Raw genomic sequence first — 14,995 nt, forward strand, 5'->3', positions numbered from 1 at the left:
CTTGACAATTACCAACTTCACATTAGAATCCTCCTCATATGCAATGAAAAGTTCCAATAGCCGAGAAATCTAGAATTTTGCATGAAACACAAGTTCCGGATAAAATGTTATAGCCAATTGGTTACTTCATTTGCATTATCACATACATGCATAAGTATTGCAGTATTGATATAAGTATGCACAACATTATCTTACACAAAGTAGAATATCATGACCGGCAAATGGAATGCAAGAAACCACATAACAAGATCTAGAAATGGCAAAAATAAGTCATACTTTTTATGTTAACCAAAGACAATTTTAACAAATCCATCATTGTATTATACTTTCTTTTTATATCTTTAATGCTTGCAAAATTTCCTAAAAATAAAAAATAATCAATTGTTTAAATTGTAAGATTTTGTAGTATAAATTATGAATAAAATAAGTTTATAGATTATACAATAAATAACATTCGATTGGTAAAAAATTTGATATGTAGGTTAAGAGTATAAAGAACATAAAAATCAACAGTTATATTTTCAAAATATGTATCAATGTTAATTTTTATAAAAGAAAATTGTACTCTTAGGCTACAATAAAGTTTGTAGCCAAAATTTTGTGATTGCCCCAACCCCGAAGGTCTTTTTGCAATTTTTTTTCTTGTATTTAATTAATTGATTAATTGTTGTTGTTGTTGTTGTTGTTGTTGTTATTATTTGGGATGTCGCTTTCACAAGAAAAATCACTTGAGGTTGTGTTCGTTTCATCCGAAAATTTTTGTTGGAAAATATTTTTCTTAGTTTCAAGTAATAATTTATGTAAACCAATGAAATTGACATTAGAGCATAGGTTTCTCTTCGCTAGTCAAAGAGGGTGCTCCTTTTCCTAGGTCGAAGAATTTGTTGTCCCTTCTTTGAAGGAGTTCTTTGTCCCTTTGGTAACAATGTTACCTTAGGTTTTGTGGGGTTTTTTCCTTCGTGGGGATTGGGAAAAAGTTTTTTTTTTTCTTCTCTCTCTCTCTCTCTCTCTATAGTAATGGACGACCTCACCAAAGTATGGAGTTGCCTAACTCTGTCAGATCAGGAAGGGGCTGGTCTCCGTCTAACTGAAGAAGAGGCAGCACCAGAATTTACTCTTGCAGCAAAGTTTTTGACCAAACGGGCTTTGAACATCGAAGCTATTGCGAAGACTTTCAATCCAATATGGAGATCGAGAAATGGTTTCAAGGTCAAAAAGGAGGATAATCACATTGTGCTAATCACTTTTGATAACAAGGAGGAGATGGACAAAATCTTAGAGACAGAGCCATGGAGTTTCAATAAACACCTGGTGGTGTTGCAACGGTATGATAAGGATATTTATTTAAGTGATATGAATTTTAACATGGCAAATTTTTGGGCCCAGGTACATGATATACCAGTCAGATTCAGAACACAAAAGGAGGTAGAAAAAATCTGTGAGGTGATTGGTACGGTTAGTAGACCAACAGATAACACAAAGATTGAAGGGGATGGCTTCATAAGGGTTCGTGTCATGGTCGATATATCCAAACCTCTATGCCATGGATTGGTAATCTCACTTGAAAATGGCAAAGAGCTGTGGGTATCTTTTAAATACGAAAATGCCGTGGAGGTCTTCTCAACCTCTGCTATTGGTGTGGCTGCCTCACACACACTGATAGAGACTACAACCTATGGATTGACAGTGAAGGTACATTACAGTTGGAGTCTCAACAATATGGCCCATGGATACGTGCATAACCTTTTACACGGACTAGGAAGAATGTGGTCATGGTCCTTGGATTTTACTCCAAAAATACTACCCGACTAAGGTAGCACCTCAAATCAGAGTAGGAAACCACCAGTGGTGGTGGTCTCGAAGGGGGGTCCGTCGCCTAAGATAGTACAACCAAAAAAGGAAAGAGAGGGGCATTTATTCACTTCAAATTCTGCTCCAGATATTCAAAGGGAAGATCAGATGTCTCCAAATTTAACTGCTACGGCTCATGCAATTCAAAAAAATCCAAATGAAGAAAGGCCGATAATGATGTAAGAAAAAAAATTGAATAAGCTGTTTGAGGAGCCGATTCAGGAGATTGACCGAGACCTATGCAAATTTGATGTCAATAAGGAGTCTTTTATGGAAAAGCAGTGGGGGTACAATAAGGAAAATATTTTGGATGGATTGACAATTAATGAGGGAGGCTCTCCAACTAAAGTGTACTCACTTGCACACCCCTCCCCTCTCCCAAACCGTGGTATTGCATCAGTAATAGCTGATCCTACATGCAGTCCAGAGTTGAACACAAGGAGATGGAAGCGAGTAGTTAGGACAAAGACAAAATCAGACATTGTAATGGAAGAAGAAGTGGGGGGAAAAAGAAGTGGCAGAGAAGAGGATCAACCAGACTTATTGAAAAGAAGAAAACTAGTTTCTCGGGTGGGTGAAGAAACAATCAACATGTCGGCGGAGGTTGGTTCCCAGCCCCGCTAGTGTCACGTCCCTGTCAGAAAAAAAAAAAAAAAAAAAGAAAAAAAGAAAAAAAAAGAAGGTGTTATGGTCAGATTTTTAAGCCCTCCCACGTGCCCCCCACCTAACCCCACTACCCATCACTCCCCACCACTCAATTTTTCTCTTATCTCTTACTCTTTTGGCCGGCTCTCACATTTCCTTCTCTCTTTCATTTTTTCTTTCTTTTCTCTTCACCTAAACACACTCATTCCTCACCTCACCGCCGGCCTCCTCTCCAAAACACACCATCTCACCATCATTTTTCCGGCAAGATCACCGGAAAAATTCTTAGGAACCCATAAGCATCTTCATTATTTTTTTGAGGTAAAAATTTCTAATCTTTTGGTAGGTTTTACACTTTTGCTTGAGGATATTTTTTATCTAAGTTTTGATAATGATACCCATGTGATTTATGTGCATTGGAAGTGATATTTATGTGTTTTTATGTATGGGTTTTGTATTGGTGGAATTTTTGATGAGTGGGTATATATATATTTTGTGCTAAAATGGCTATTCAAGGTTTATGTATGGTGGAAAAATTTAGGGGTTTTAAGATATAATGTATGATGGTTGGTAAATTTAATTTTGCCATTGTCATTGGGTTTATTTGGAGTTAGTGAAATTCTAAATTTCTTGTCTTGGAGGATATGTTGATTTTTGCCTACATGGGTCTCTTAATGATGTAGTGTAAATCTTATAAAAATTAGTCATAATGTTGGAGATATTATGAAATGTGTTAACTTTATAAATTGAAGTTGATACCTTGGGAATAAATTTGTTGAGAAACCTTGTGAATGGTATATATTATTTTTGATGAGGGTAAATAGTAGGCTTGCCTAATTAAGTGTTTATTTGGCAAATCCTAAATTTTGGTTAGATACAATTTCAAGTTTTGTACTTATTGTAATAGGTTTACTTGATAATTGTTTAGGTTCTAGCTAATCTCCTTGGAGCTTGGAGAGTTAGGATTTTGTGGTTGCGAGGTAAGTAGCTTCTTAATGGGATACTTTTAGAAAATTTTCATATTTCACAAACGATGTTTTTGGGTCAAACACATTTTGGAAAATTATATATGGATATATGCTTTCTTAAAATTGTCGCGTTGTGACCCTATTACATATTATTATATATAAAAATGCATCATATTTGGTATTACATTTGGGGAAATGCATGAATTGTTGATATAGAAAAATGAGCATCTTTTATTTAATCTTTGATAAGGAAATTATGGATTCTATGGTATAATAGAAAATTTAAAGATGCTTATCTTGTCTTAGTATTTGAGAAATTGATAGAAAATCTTTGTGGCAAGAATGAAATTGAAAACTTTATAAACTTTGTGGAAGTAGATTATTTAAGGTTTTTCTGAAACTACTTGGATATAAACTATGTGTTTCAAAGTAACGTAACTTGTGAGCATTATATACTTTTAACACCATGCCATGTGTGATTTCCCGGTGATCACCCGATTTGGTTTTCGTAGTCTTTGTGACAACGGAATCAAATCTAGGTCAGTGCTCTTTTACTTTGGATGACGCGTTCTTCCCTGCTGTCCATGGGGGGAAGAGGTTCCTTAATTGTGTGTGGGTGAGGCTGCTGTCCATGGGGCCAAGAGACCACATGCAAGAGAGGACCTATTTGACGCGCTCTCTCTGCTGCCCATGGGGGGAGAGAAAAACCTTGAGGGTATGGGTGAGGCCGCTGTCCATGGGGCCAAGAGTCTGCATACCAGAGAGGACAATATCATGCCAGTTGTGAAGGAGTGGATCCCCTGACCGGTATATATGGTAGTGTGGTATATTATTGTGATAATTTGTCTTATATTAGATATTATGGCTTTGAAATTTATATTGTTAGTGCTCACATATTATAGTATATTGTTTCAAGGTAGTTACTTAGAGAAATTTGGTATTTCATTAGTTAACCATTCTTGTCATATTATTATTATTGAAGTTGGAACTTGCATTTCCCCTACCCCCATTAATTATGCTACTTACTGGGTCTAGTCTCATCCCATTATTTTTATAAACTTTTCAGAGTAGGCAACAATATTTTGAGACAGCTTTTGGTGGCTAATAGTAGTTAGACTAACTACTGATGGAGGCTGAACTTTTGTAATGGATTTTATTTGATGATGTACATTTTAGAATAGGCTTGACTCATTCTTTTGTATATTATAGTGGTTGTGACTATGTTTCCCACTGATGGGACAAGCTGTTGAAATGTAATTATTCAGACCTCTATTCTTTTGTGGCCAATGGTCTTTGTAATTAATGCTTAGAGCTCTGACTTACCTTGAGAGTATATTCAATGAAATTATTAAGATAATTTTTGATGTTGATACTTGATAGGATTTATGTGGATTGAATTGTCGAAAAAAAAAAAAAAATTATAGGTACTTGAGATGTCTTTCTCACGCTTTGAACCCTTTGGGATTTGGGGCGTGACAGCTAGAACCAATGAATCTCTTATGTTGGAATTGTCGGGGGCTTGAGAACCAACGAACCTGAAATCAGCTCGTGGATATGGTGCTGGCAAAAGATCCATTTGTTGTGTTTTTAGCCGAAACATGGATAGATGAAGCAAGGCTAGTGTTCGTACAAAATAAAATAATGTTTAAACATAAATTTGTGGCCCCTAGAAGAAATAAGGCTAATGGTTTGGTAATTTATTGGAAAGAAGGTTTTGACTTAACAATTGAAACTTTCTCTAAAAATCATATAGATTCAATTGTGAATAAAAAAAAGGATGAGGAGCGGAGATTTACAGGGGAGTGGAGATTTACAGGCTTTTATGGCGAACCAGATACACAAAATAGACATGAGGCTTGGGCTCAGTTAAAGAACTTGAAATCAAGGGGATCGGCGCCTTGGATTTGTGCGGGAGGCTTTAATGAGATAATGAAACAATATGAGAAGAGGGGTGGTAGAGTACGGCCACATGTGCAGATGCATGCATTTAGAGAGGTACTTGATGAATGCGGCTTTATTGATTTGGGTTTTGTGGGATCATAATTCACATGTAGCAGAGACATAGCTTTACACCCTGCCAACACATTTCATTTGATTTCATTTATATATATATATCAATTTAAAACATAAGGTAACTGAGGCATTTGATACCATAACGTGGTAGTATAATATAAAAGAGATTGCAAGAAAACACATCAAAAGTATTCAATAAGTTAGGTGTGATACCATTTGAAATAAAAGGGCATTCAGTTGCTTAGGTCTATTCAATGTCAATATTCTTGCAGACAACTTCTCTTCAACAAAAATATGTCAAACAAGAAAGGAATGTATAAGTAACCGAAAACGACCAAACACTTACGACGTCTCCACTGCATAAATTGGCCACGATCTTCTAGTTCTTCTGCTAATGATAATTCTTGCCATTATTGCAAATTTAAAGGTAATTTATTCAAGCATCCAAATAATATGTCTGTTTTGGAATTGCTTATTTTTGGTAGCTTATTTGCATAGTTCTGCTAATGATAATTCATAGGCAGACAAAGTCTAGCTACAAAATTAGTTGTAGCTTAAGACTATAGCCTCACTTAATAAAATAAACATTACTACATATATTGAAAATTCAAGAGTTGAATTGCATGTCCTTTACGTTCTTAATATACATATCAAATTTTGTGTCAATCAAATATTATTTACTCTATAATCTATAAGCTTATATTTTATGCATAATTTTAAACTACAAAAACTTGCAATTTAAACAATTTATTGATGACATAGCTATTGATCTTTAATTTTCTTTTTTAAATTTTGCAAACATAGAAGATATAAGAAGAACATGTAATCAAATTATGAATTTGTCAAATTCACTCACAATTAAAAATATTGAGTAAGGTTGTAACTTAAAGCTTCAACCAATTTCTATAGCTAAACTTTGTCTTTCCTTAATATTGTAGCTAAATTTTGTCATTCGTCTGGTTATCTTCTGTAAAGATATTGTAGCTAAACTTTTTGTCCTTTGTTTGTTTCAATGGAAAATCTTATATAAAGATTATTTTTTGTATTTTTCAATATTTGATAGCATCATAAAAAATGAGTCAAAGGAAAATTGTATTTGGTTAACATAAAAAGTATTACTTATTTTTAGAAATTGTTTCCACTAAATTTTTTTTGAAAAACAATTCTATCTCATAGCAAGCTAAACAAGAGAAGTTAGGACATTGTTTGTCAACTCTTTTAAAGTTGATATCAAACATTAAAAAAAAAATAGTTTTATAGAAAACATATTTTGAAAAATGACTCATTTTCTATAAAACTTTATCATCGAAACAAACATGTTATTACACACTTGTATTCATATTAGTTTTTTTTTAATCATAAATCAAGCAATTTCAATCCAATTAACTAATTAATTTTTTTAAATTAAATTATACGAAACTACACCATACTATTTCATGAATTCCTCAAAAAATAAAAAAAATAAAAAAATCAATGCAACTATACTATCCTTGCAAATTAAAAAAATCAAAAAATCATTTATTGTATTATAATATATATGTGTGTGCCACACTGCCACCTCTAGTAAAAAATTATAAAAGAAATGACATGAAACAACTAATACTCTGTTTGGTTATGAAGAAAGTGTGAAACCAATATTAATAGATAAGATTGATAAGTGCAGCAAGACTCAGGTTGGAGAGACTACCTGGTGGTCGTTGGGTTTAGTAGAATTGAGTGCATCCATTCCTCTCTCTCTCTCTCTCTCTCTCTCTCTCTCTCTCTCTCTCTCTCTCTCTCTCTCTCTCTCTCTCTCCACTAAGGGAATTGTGAATTGCCTGGTACATTGGTACTCTTTATAAAAACTTGAAAAAATTATCATGATTTTTGAGTGAAGTTGTAATGTGTTTTTGTGTTATAACTCATTTTTCTCTCTCTTGTGTGAGTGTGTGTTTGTTTCTCCAAAAAAAACAAAAAAAAAAAAGTGATGACAAATCACACTATGAATAGCACATAAGCACGTAACATGCAAAAGTAGGTACAAAAACACGTAAGGAAACATGCAAAAGTACGCGTACACCACAGCTTTCATTGAATGCCGACATATATTACAAAATCACACATCATGCATCACAAAAAAATTTCACTGTTGGAATTGAATTGAATGCTGATGTATACTCTTCTTTTTTCTTTTTTCACCAAATAAAACAATCGCCCTCAAAACCAATAGGGATTTTTTTAAAAATTGTGGAAAACAAATTAAACAATTGTCTTGCTAAGAAGTAAGGACTTTTATGATACATAGCACCTATAAATAAAATATATGATTTTTAAAATATTTTATTCAAACGTAAATCATAGTTTTTAAAATTTTTTAAATCATAGTTTTTTTTTTTCCCTTAAAACATAAATTCCTTCGGTACCCATTTCATGATTTAAATTCCTTTGATTGATCTTTTTTGACTAAATTCTCAACCTTGGTTGATTGTGGCAAAAAAATAATAATTTGGATGGCCTTTTTTGCAACTATCCGTGCACTGGAGTTTGCTCTAGAGATTGGCATAACAGATGCTATACTAGAAGGAGATTTTGATCATGGTTTTGAAACCCAGATTGTTCAGAGAACCGAGTAAGAAAGAGGCTCAAGGTTTTTGAGGTCAGATCGAGATCAAACCAAAGTTAAACCATGATGATTTCATAATTAAATTAATAATTATTTAAAATATAAAAAAATAATTAAATTAGAAAAACATTGAGAATATATCTTATTTTCATGTATATAAATTTAATTATTTGGTAAAAGTTCCTATAAATTATCAAGAATTCCATATTTTTTTAATCCTCAATTATAAGTTATACATATAATCCAATAGGACTTAGCCCATTTTATAATTAATAAAAAAAAATTAATCAATGATAACTACTGAAGCTTCAACTATGGTGATTTGGTGCTATGAGTCTGTAATGTTTTTATTTTTTAAAATAAAAATAGCTCAGACTTGAACCGTGAAAATTGTCCTGGGTTTTCAAACCTACATGGTTCAACTGTGGTTTGAACAGTTCCCTTCTTTTCTTACCTAGAATAGTTTCTAAGGTTTAAAAACCATAATAGTGAGAGGTTCCCAGTTAATCAAGTTGGATTGCATGATCCCAGGTTTAAAAATCATGATTATGAGATGGTGATTAAGGCATTGGGTGGCCATGCTTCTTCTATGGCCTCTTATGCAAATCGGTTGAATGATGCTAGGTTTATTTCTAGATCCTTTTCTTAGTTACATTACTCTTATACTAAGAGGGAAGGTAACAAAGTTACTCATAGTCTGGCTCGATATAATACTAATATCTCAAACTTTTTAGTATGGATGAAGGATGTTCCACTGCAGGCTTTTTCTATACTGCAGGCTAATATAGACTATTTAACTTAAAATCTGCTCATGTTTTCTTCTTAAAAAAATAAAATAAAATAAAAAATCTCACATGGCAAGGGGGTCACTTCTAGTGTAAATTATTATGCAGTGAGTGATGTAACTTATCCAATAGCGAGTGACGTGTCATTTTTTGGCATAATTTCTCTTTAGTCGCGACTTTAGAGACTTCTTTTGGCATAACTTATCCAATACCGGTCGGTGGCTTTTTTTGTTTTTCCTAATGTAATTTCTCAGGTAGTGATCTTTTTCAACCGCGTGAATTATTAATTCCTACTGGCCTCCAAAATTTCCAATAGCGAGTAACCCATTTTTGGGCATAATTTTTCTATAGTCGGTGGCCTTTTTTTGGCTTTTTCTAATGTAACTATACTCAGGTAGTGATCTTTTTCAACCACGTGAACTATTCCTACGTGCCTCCAAAATTTCATGTACAGTAGAATAGTCCTTAAACATGATAGTTGTAAGTGGCCTGTAATTCAAAACATGTGTAACACATATATTGTGTAATCCAACTATGTCAGCTAAATATGTAAAAGGTGTCAATAGTACCTTCTACGGTGCTTTGGTTGGTTTCGTCAAGAATTTGTCTTTTTTGTGAGTCCAAACGTTGCGATTTGTTGCGAAAAAAGCAAGAGTCTCATTTTCAAGTGATAACCAAAACAAAACTTCATATACTACGGTATGTCATAGTATTTTCACAATTGGGTGTAATAAGCTTGTGAACAATTTAAGTTTCTTAAAGTATTCCTATCTGCTCATGCAATATGGTATAAGAGCCCATTTTTCTAATCAACCCGAAATGTCACCCACATCAACTTATGCATTTATTGTGCAAAATGCATTTTAGCTCTAGTACTTGTGCAAATATACGTCAACATTTTTGTTGTGAATTTCGATTTTTATTATATCTTTGCATTTCTCGAGGACGAAGAAGGAGAGTGGATTGTTACAATATTCTTAGGCAAGCTTTTTTTTTTTATTTTTTTTTTATACATTGACATAGTTTCACTAAAAGAAACCACTTTTCCATTTTATGCTTAGGTTAGTTCACAATTTCCCTCCTAAATTTAAAAGTGAGCAATTTCATCCATTATATTATGGACACAAGTAAATACCCCCTATTGTTACTCTCTTAGTTAAACCGTAATGGAATCTTATGAAGGTGTGTAACAATAGGACTTTTTTTTTGGGTTAAGTAAAAAAGTCACTTATTCTAATACTAATATTGCCCAAGCACACTTCTTTCGGAGTTTTAAAGTGATTCAATGCTTTAGAGTGTGTTTGGTAGAGTGAATTTTAGGAAGGATGGGAAAAAAAAATGAGAGAAAATGAGGAGGAAAAACTTTTTAGAAGGTGTTTGGTTGGGAGGATGAGAGGGAAAATGATGGTAGGGCCTGGGTGTTTTCTTCTCGGACCCATCAAAAGGTTTTCTCCCCAAAATTGGGAGAAAACTGGATAGGAGGAAATTTGATAGGTAAATGACGAAAATGCCCATATACACTTGCACATGCACTTTGTCCAGTATGTTTTTTTTTTTTTGGTTGTTGGTCACTTTGTTGTTTTGATTAGGCATCATTTTTTAACAAGAGTATATAAGTAAATTTATACAGAATTACTTTTTTCATCACTCCACATTTCCACTCCCAACTAAACAAAAAGGAGGGAAATTAAAATATTTTCTATCCTTCCACTTTTTCACCCTTCCAACCAAACGTACCCTTTAGTGTTGTTATGATCACACCGGAGAAAACTAGAACTACTAAATTAAAACAATACTACTGAATCCTGTTTTTTTATGTAAATACAAACCTGTATTCATATGGAACACATCAACAATTTATAGAATGTACAAACCAAAATTACATACCACTTTAAGACAAATGAATGATAACATTTCAATTGATAGCATTGAAGAAAAAAGAAGAAGAAAGGAAACCAGGAACTAAAGCCATAGCAAAGATTAAGCTGCAACAATTGGTCATTACAATGAAAATTATCTAGCTAAATGTTTTACCTCCAGAACAGAAACACATGGTAGATCCCAAGCAGGACCAGAAAAATAACAAAATCGGATCAAATTAAACATTTCTGTATAATTACACATCTCCAGCTCGTCAAACTTTTACAAACTCTTTTTACTATTCAAGCATCTCTGCCAATATTTCAAAACATTAAGGCAAAATTTCTTATTGTAGAGCAGAATGAAGATTTTGGACACCATCATTTAAAATTCTCATCTGCAAAGAGAAAACTTAAGGAAACAGTTGGAGACAAGGCAATGTCCTTTTAGGTGGATGAGTGGTGAATTCTCGAAGAATATGTCATGAGTGCATTCCAAAACTTAGAAACGCAAGGTTAAGGCCAAACAGTGCTCTTTTGTATGCACAAGTATCTTCAAATAAGAAACTCAAGGTGCCCCCATTTGATCTCCTCAAAAAATTGGATGCCACCTCTGCAGGTCAACCCCTGCATTCTACATGATCTATTGATTCACCATTTAAACTTGAGCGTAATCTCGCAACTTCTCCCACATGGAAATGCTATAGAATGGTTAGCCCCAAAATTTTGGAGTTGCATTAGAATACAACAATTTAGAGTACACAGACCAAAAAGAGGCTACCTAAAACCAAACTTATATACATACATACATTGATACATATATTTCAATCAAAAAGCATAATATAAATGATAATGCAAGAAAAACACATGATCGAAAAGTAAGTTAGGCGTGATACCATTTGAAAAGAAAGGGCATTCAATTGTTTAGGCCTATTCAATGTCAATATTCTTGCAGACAACTTCTCTCCAGCCAGAACCTATCAAACAATAATAAGAAAAAAAAAAAAAAAAAAAAAAACATATAGAATCGAAAACGACCAAACACAAATGCCCTCTATGACATCTCCAACGCCGCGATTATTAAGGTAAAAAAAATCATTAAAACCATATTATCCCAGGAAAAAAAAAAAACCCACGTTTTCTATAATATGCAACAGCTAAGACTCTGTTTGGTTGCCGAGACTTTGGCTCGTAATAGAAGTTTCTAAAGTCCTACTCCTCAATTATTGTATATTTTCTTAGCAACCAAACAGAGCATGCAAATGGAAATGGAAATGATTTAGAGAGAGAGAGAGAGAGAAATTGGAGAGACCTGAAGGTTGTCGGGTTTGGTAGAATTGAGTGGACCCTTGGTTCTTTCTCTCTATGAATTGTGGTGCTGATAAGCTCGGTGGTATGGGATTTTAAGCTAACCTATACATAGAAACGACAACTCTCCAGAGTACTTTTTAAATCCTACTCTTTTTTTTTTTTTCTTTTTTTTGTGAACGGATGAAAATGCATTTTACTTTTACATCTGTTTATGCAAAAATAACAGTCTATTTTATTATAAGAACTTCTTTAAAAAAAAATTTTAATTAATTATTTTACAAGATACTCACACATGATTATTTATTATATACTATATTTTATTAATGTTGGGTTAAAATGAATTGACCACTTGCAAATGAATTAATTACTCAAGTTAATTAATTAGTCAAATTATATGCAATAGTGTGGCAGCACAAAAAAATCACCAAATTATATAAATACAGCGAAAAATGAATTTGACACAGGTGATTTGTTTACGAATGGGAAAAACCACCGAGGCAAACCCTACGGGTGATTTTAATGTCACCACTCCCAAAAATCCACTATTATCAATCACAAGCGGTTAGAAGTATAAGAAATCTTACCAAACCCTTTGCTCTATGTTGAAATACCAACCTACAGTTGAACCATTACCCCAATATCCAATTGGACTTGTATTGTAGCGGCAATCATAATGTTCAATGCACAAATCTCAGTACGTGACTAACTAATGATGCACAGATCCCAGTACATGACTAACTCCTTTGCATGAATCACAGTACGTGACTAACTCCACAACAACCCTTTGATTGATGTAGTTGATTTGCAACAGTTTCACATAGAAACACCAAGAAGATCTTCAATGATGGTGTGAGAGACTTTGCTTGGTTACAGAACCCAAAGGCATACAAGAAATACAATAAGAACTCTTTCTTCTGTAGAAAAAGGCTAGAGTTTCAAAAAGAAAACCTTATGAAGCTTTCTAGGGTTAAGTTTTTCTTTTTCCACCTCGTTGTTTAAATAGGAGCTCAATGGGCTCTCTTATTCCAAATAGGTATATATAAACCTTGGACTTTCAAAGTCCAATAAGGATTATACAAACCCATAAACAAATAGTCCTTTAGAATAAAAACGTTGCTGGCTATAGTCTGAATCCCGTAAGCTCGATAGATCGAGACATGTGTCGAGATTTAATGAATCTCAACAGATCGAGCTTTAATGAATCTCGACAGATCAAGCTTCTGTCGAGGAAGTATCGAGACCTACATATTGCACTTTTCTTGAGCAGTTTTTTAGTAATCTTCATGTTTTCAATGTAACTACTTGTAATGATCATCTTGAATCTACTTAAATTTACCCAAATACAAGTAAAGTGCGTTTTGTCAAAGGATATGCCAATTACATAAAAATATGCCCCTTACAATTAAAATGTCAATTTTTTATAAAATGTTTGTCTCTTCCTTCACAATTAGGAAATGCAAAGAATTTGTTTTGCATAAGCTACCATGCTTAAGTATATTTACACAACCACTGTAAAAAATCTCATTTTACTTAATGGGTATATAAATTGATGTGTGTTTTTTTAGGTTGATTTGCCAAAATCTGATGTGAATGCTCTTAAGCACCTTTTTTATGCAATATATTCCTTTGGTTGGTCTTTTTTGTGTAGATTATCATGCATGGGTGGTGTGGTTGTGAAAATTTATTCAAGTGGCATTTTCCATGACATAATTTATCTCATAGCAAGTAGTTCCATCTACTGTAAATTCTCATGTAGTGAGTTCCCTTTCTTGATGTAAATTCCTGCATACTCATCAGCTTTTTTTTTTTATTTTTTTTTATTTTTTTTTTTTATGCAAGTTCTCGGATTCACATATTTTTCTATCCCTTGTGGGAGGTGTAGATCTATATTTCCATCCACTTCTAACCCTTGTTGGAGGGATAGATGCACAGTTTCCACATTCACACATGCACTCATATCTGCATTATTTTCAAATACGCCTCATATTGACATTTTGGCAGCACATTCAGCTTGTGCCCAACTTGGTGATTTAGATTTGGGGAGTTGGATCCATGAATATATCAAGATGGTTAGACTAGAGCATGTTACAAGTTTGAAGAATTCGCTAGTTCAAATGTACTCTAAATGTGGAGATATAAACGTTGCTCTTGGAGTATTTGACGACATATCCAAAAGATGTTGTCTCTTGGAATGATATGATCCAAGTACGTGCTCTTCATGGCCTTGGTGAGGAGGCTTTGCCTCAATTCCAATTGATAACAAGGACATGCATTCAACCATATGATTTAAGCTTCAGTGGAGTATTATACTATTATTAGCTTTTAGCTGTGCAAGGGTGATAAGTGATACAAGAAAGTAGGTAACATTTCAACATCATAAGGGTACAATATGGAATAAGCCCTAAGTTTGGATGCATGATTGATCTTTTATAGGACTTTTGGAGGAAGATGTAGATTTTATCAAAAAATGCCCATGGAACCAAATGGAGCAATCTGGGGGGTTGTGCTTAGTGAAGCAGATTGTTTATAAAAATCAATTTAGGGGAGGTAGCAGCCAGACACTTGCTAAATCTTGAACCAGAAAATGACGGAATCTATGTTTTTCTTTCGAACATCTATGAAAGTGAGAAGAAGTAAAAAGAGTGAGAAAACTTACGCACAAAAAATGTATTTGAAAGACACCGGGTTGCAACTCAATTGTCATAAATGGAGTTTCTCATTTATTTTTGGTCAAACATCATTCTCATCCAAAAACTACATAAATTTAATTGATGCTAAATCAAATGACTCAAAAGTTGTACTGATTAGTTATGTTGCAGAAACTTTAGAAGTGTTGACGAACATAAAGAGGTGAAAGACTGGAAATTTCTTATGATATGTTGAAAACACAACTAGGGGCCAAGAATCTTATTCTATAGAACCTCAGGGTCTGCTCAGACTGTCATTTTGCATTTAAACTTA

General features: G+C 33.5%; 2 long non-coding RNA genes across 2 annotated transcripts; one reads left to right on the top strand and one right to left on the bottom strand.

The window, feature by feature from the left end:
- Positions 1-3,339: 3,339 nt before the first annotated feature.
- LOC142615276 (uncharacterized) lies at positions 3,340-4,751 on the top strand. The gene is made up of 2 exons (XR_012840712.1): positions 3,340-3,476; positions 4,531-4,751. It is a non-coding gene; the product is annotated as an uncharacterized LOC142615276 (long non-coding RNA).
- A 6,075-nt stretch (positions 4,752-10,826) lies between these two features.
- LOC142614789 (uncharacterized) lies at positions 10,827-12,173 on the bottom strand. The gene is made up of 3 exons (XR_012840575.1): positions 12,036-12,173; positions 11,620-11,700; positions 10,827-11,424 (listed from the first exon to the last, which is right to left on the bottom strand). It is a non-coding gene; the product is annotated as an uncharacterized LOC142614789 (long non-coding RNA).
- Positions 12,174-14,995: the final 2,822 nt, after the last annotated feature.

This window comes from Castanea sativa, chromosome 11 (assembly GCF_040712315.1).
Source record: "Castanea sativa cultivar Marrone di Chiusa Pesio chromosome 11, ASM4071231v1".
NCBI lineage: Eukaryota > Viridiplantae > Streptophyta > Magnoliopsida > Fagales > Fagaceae > Castanea > Castanea sativa.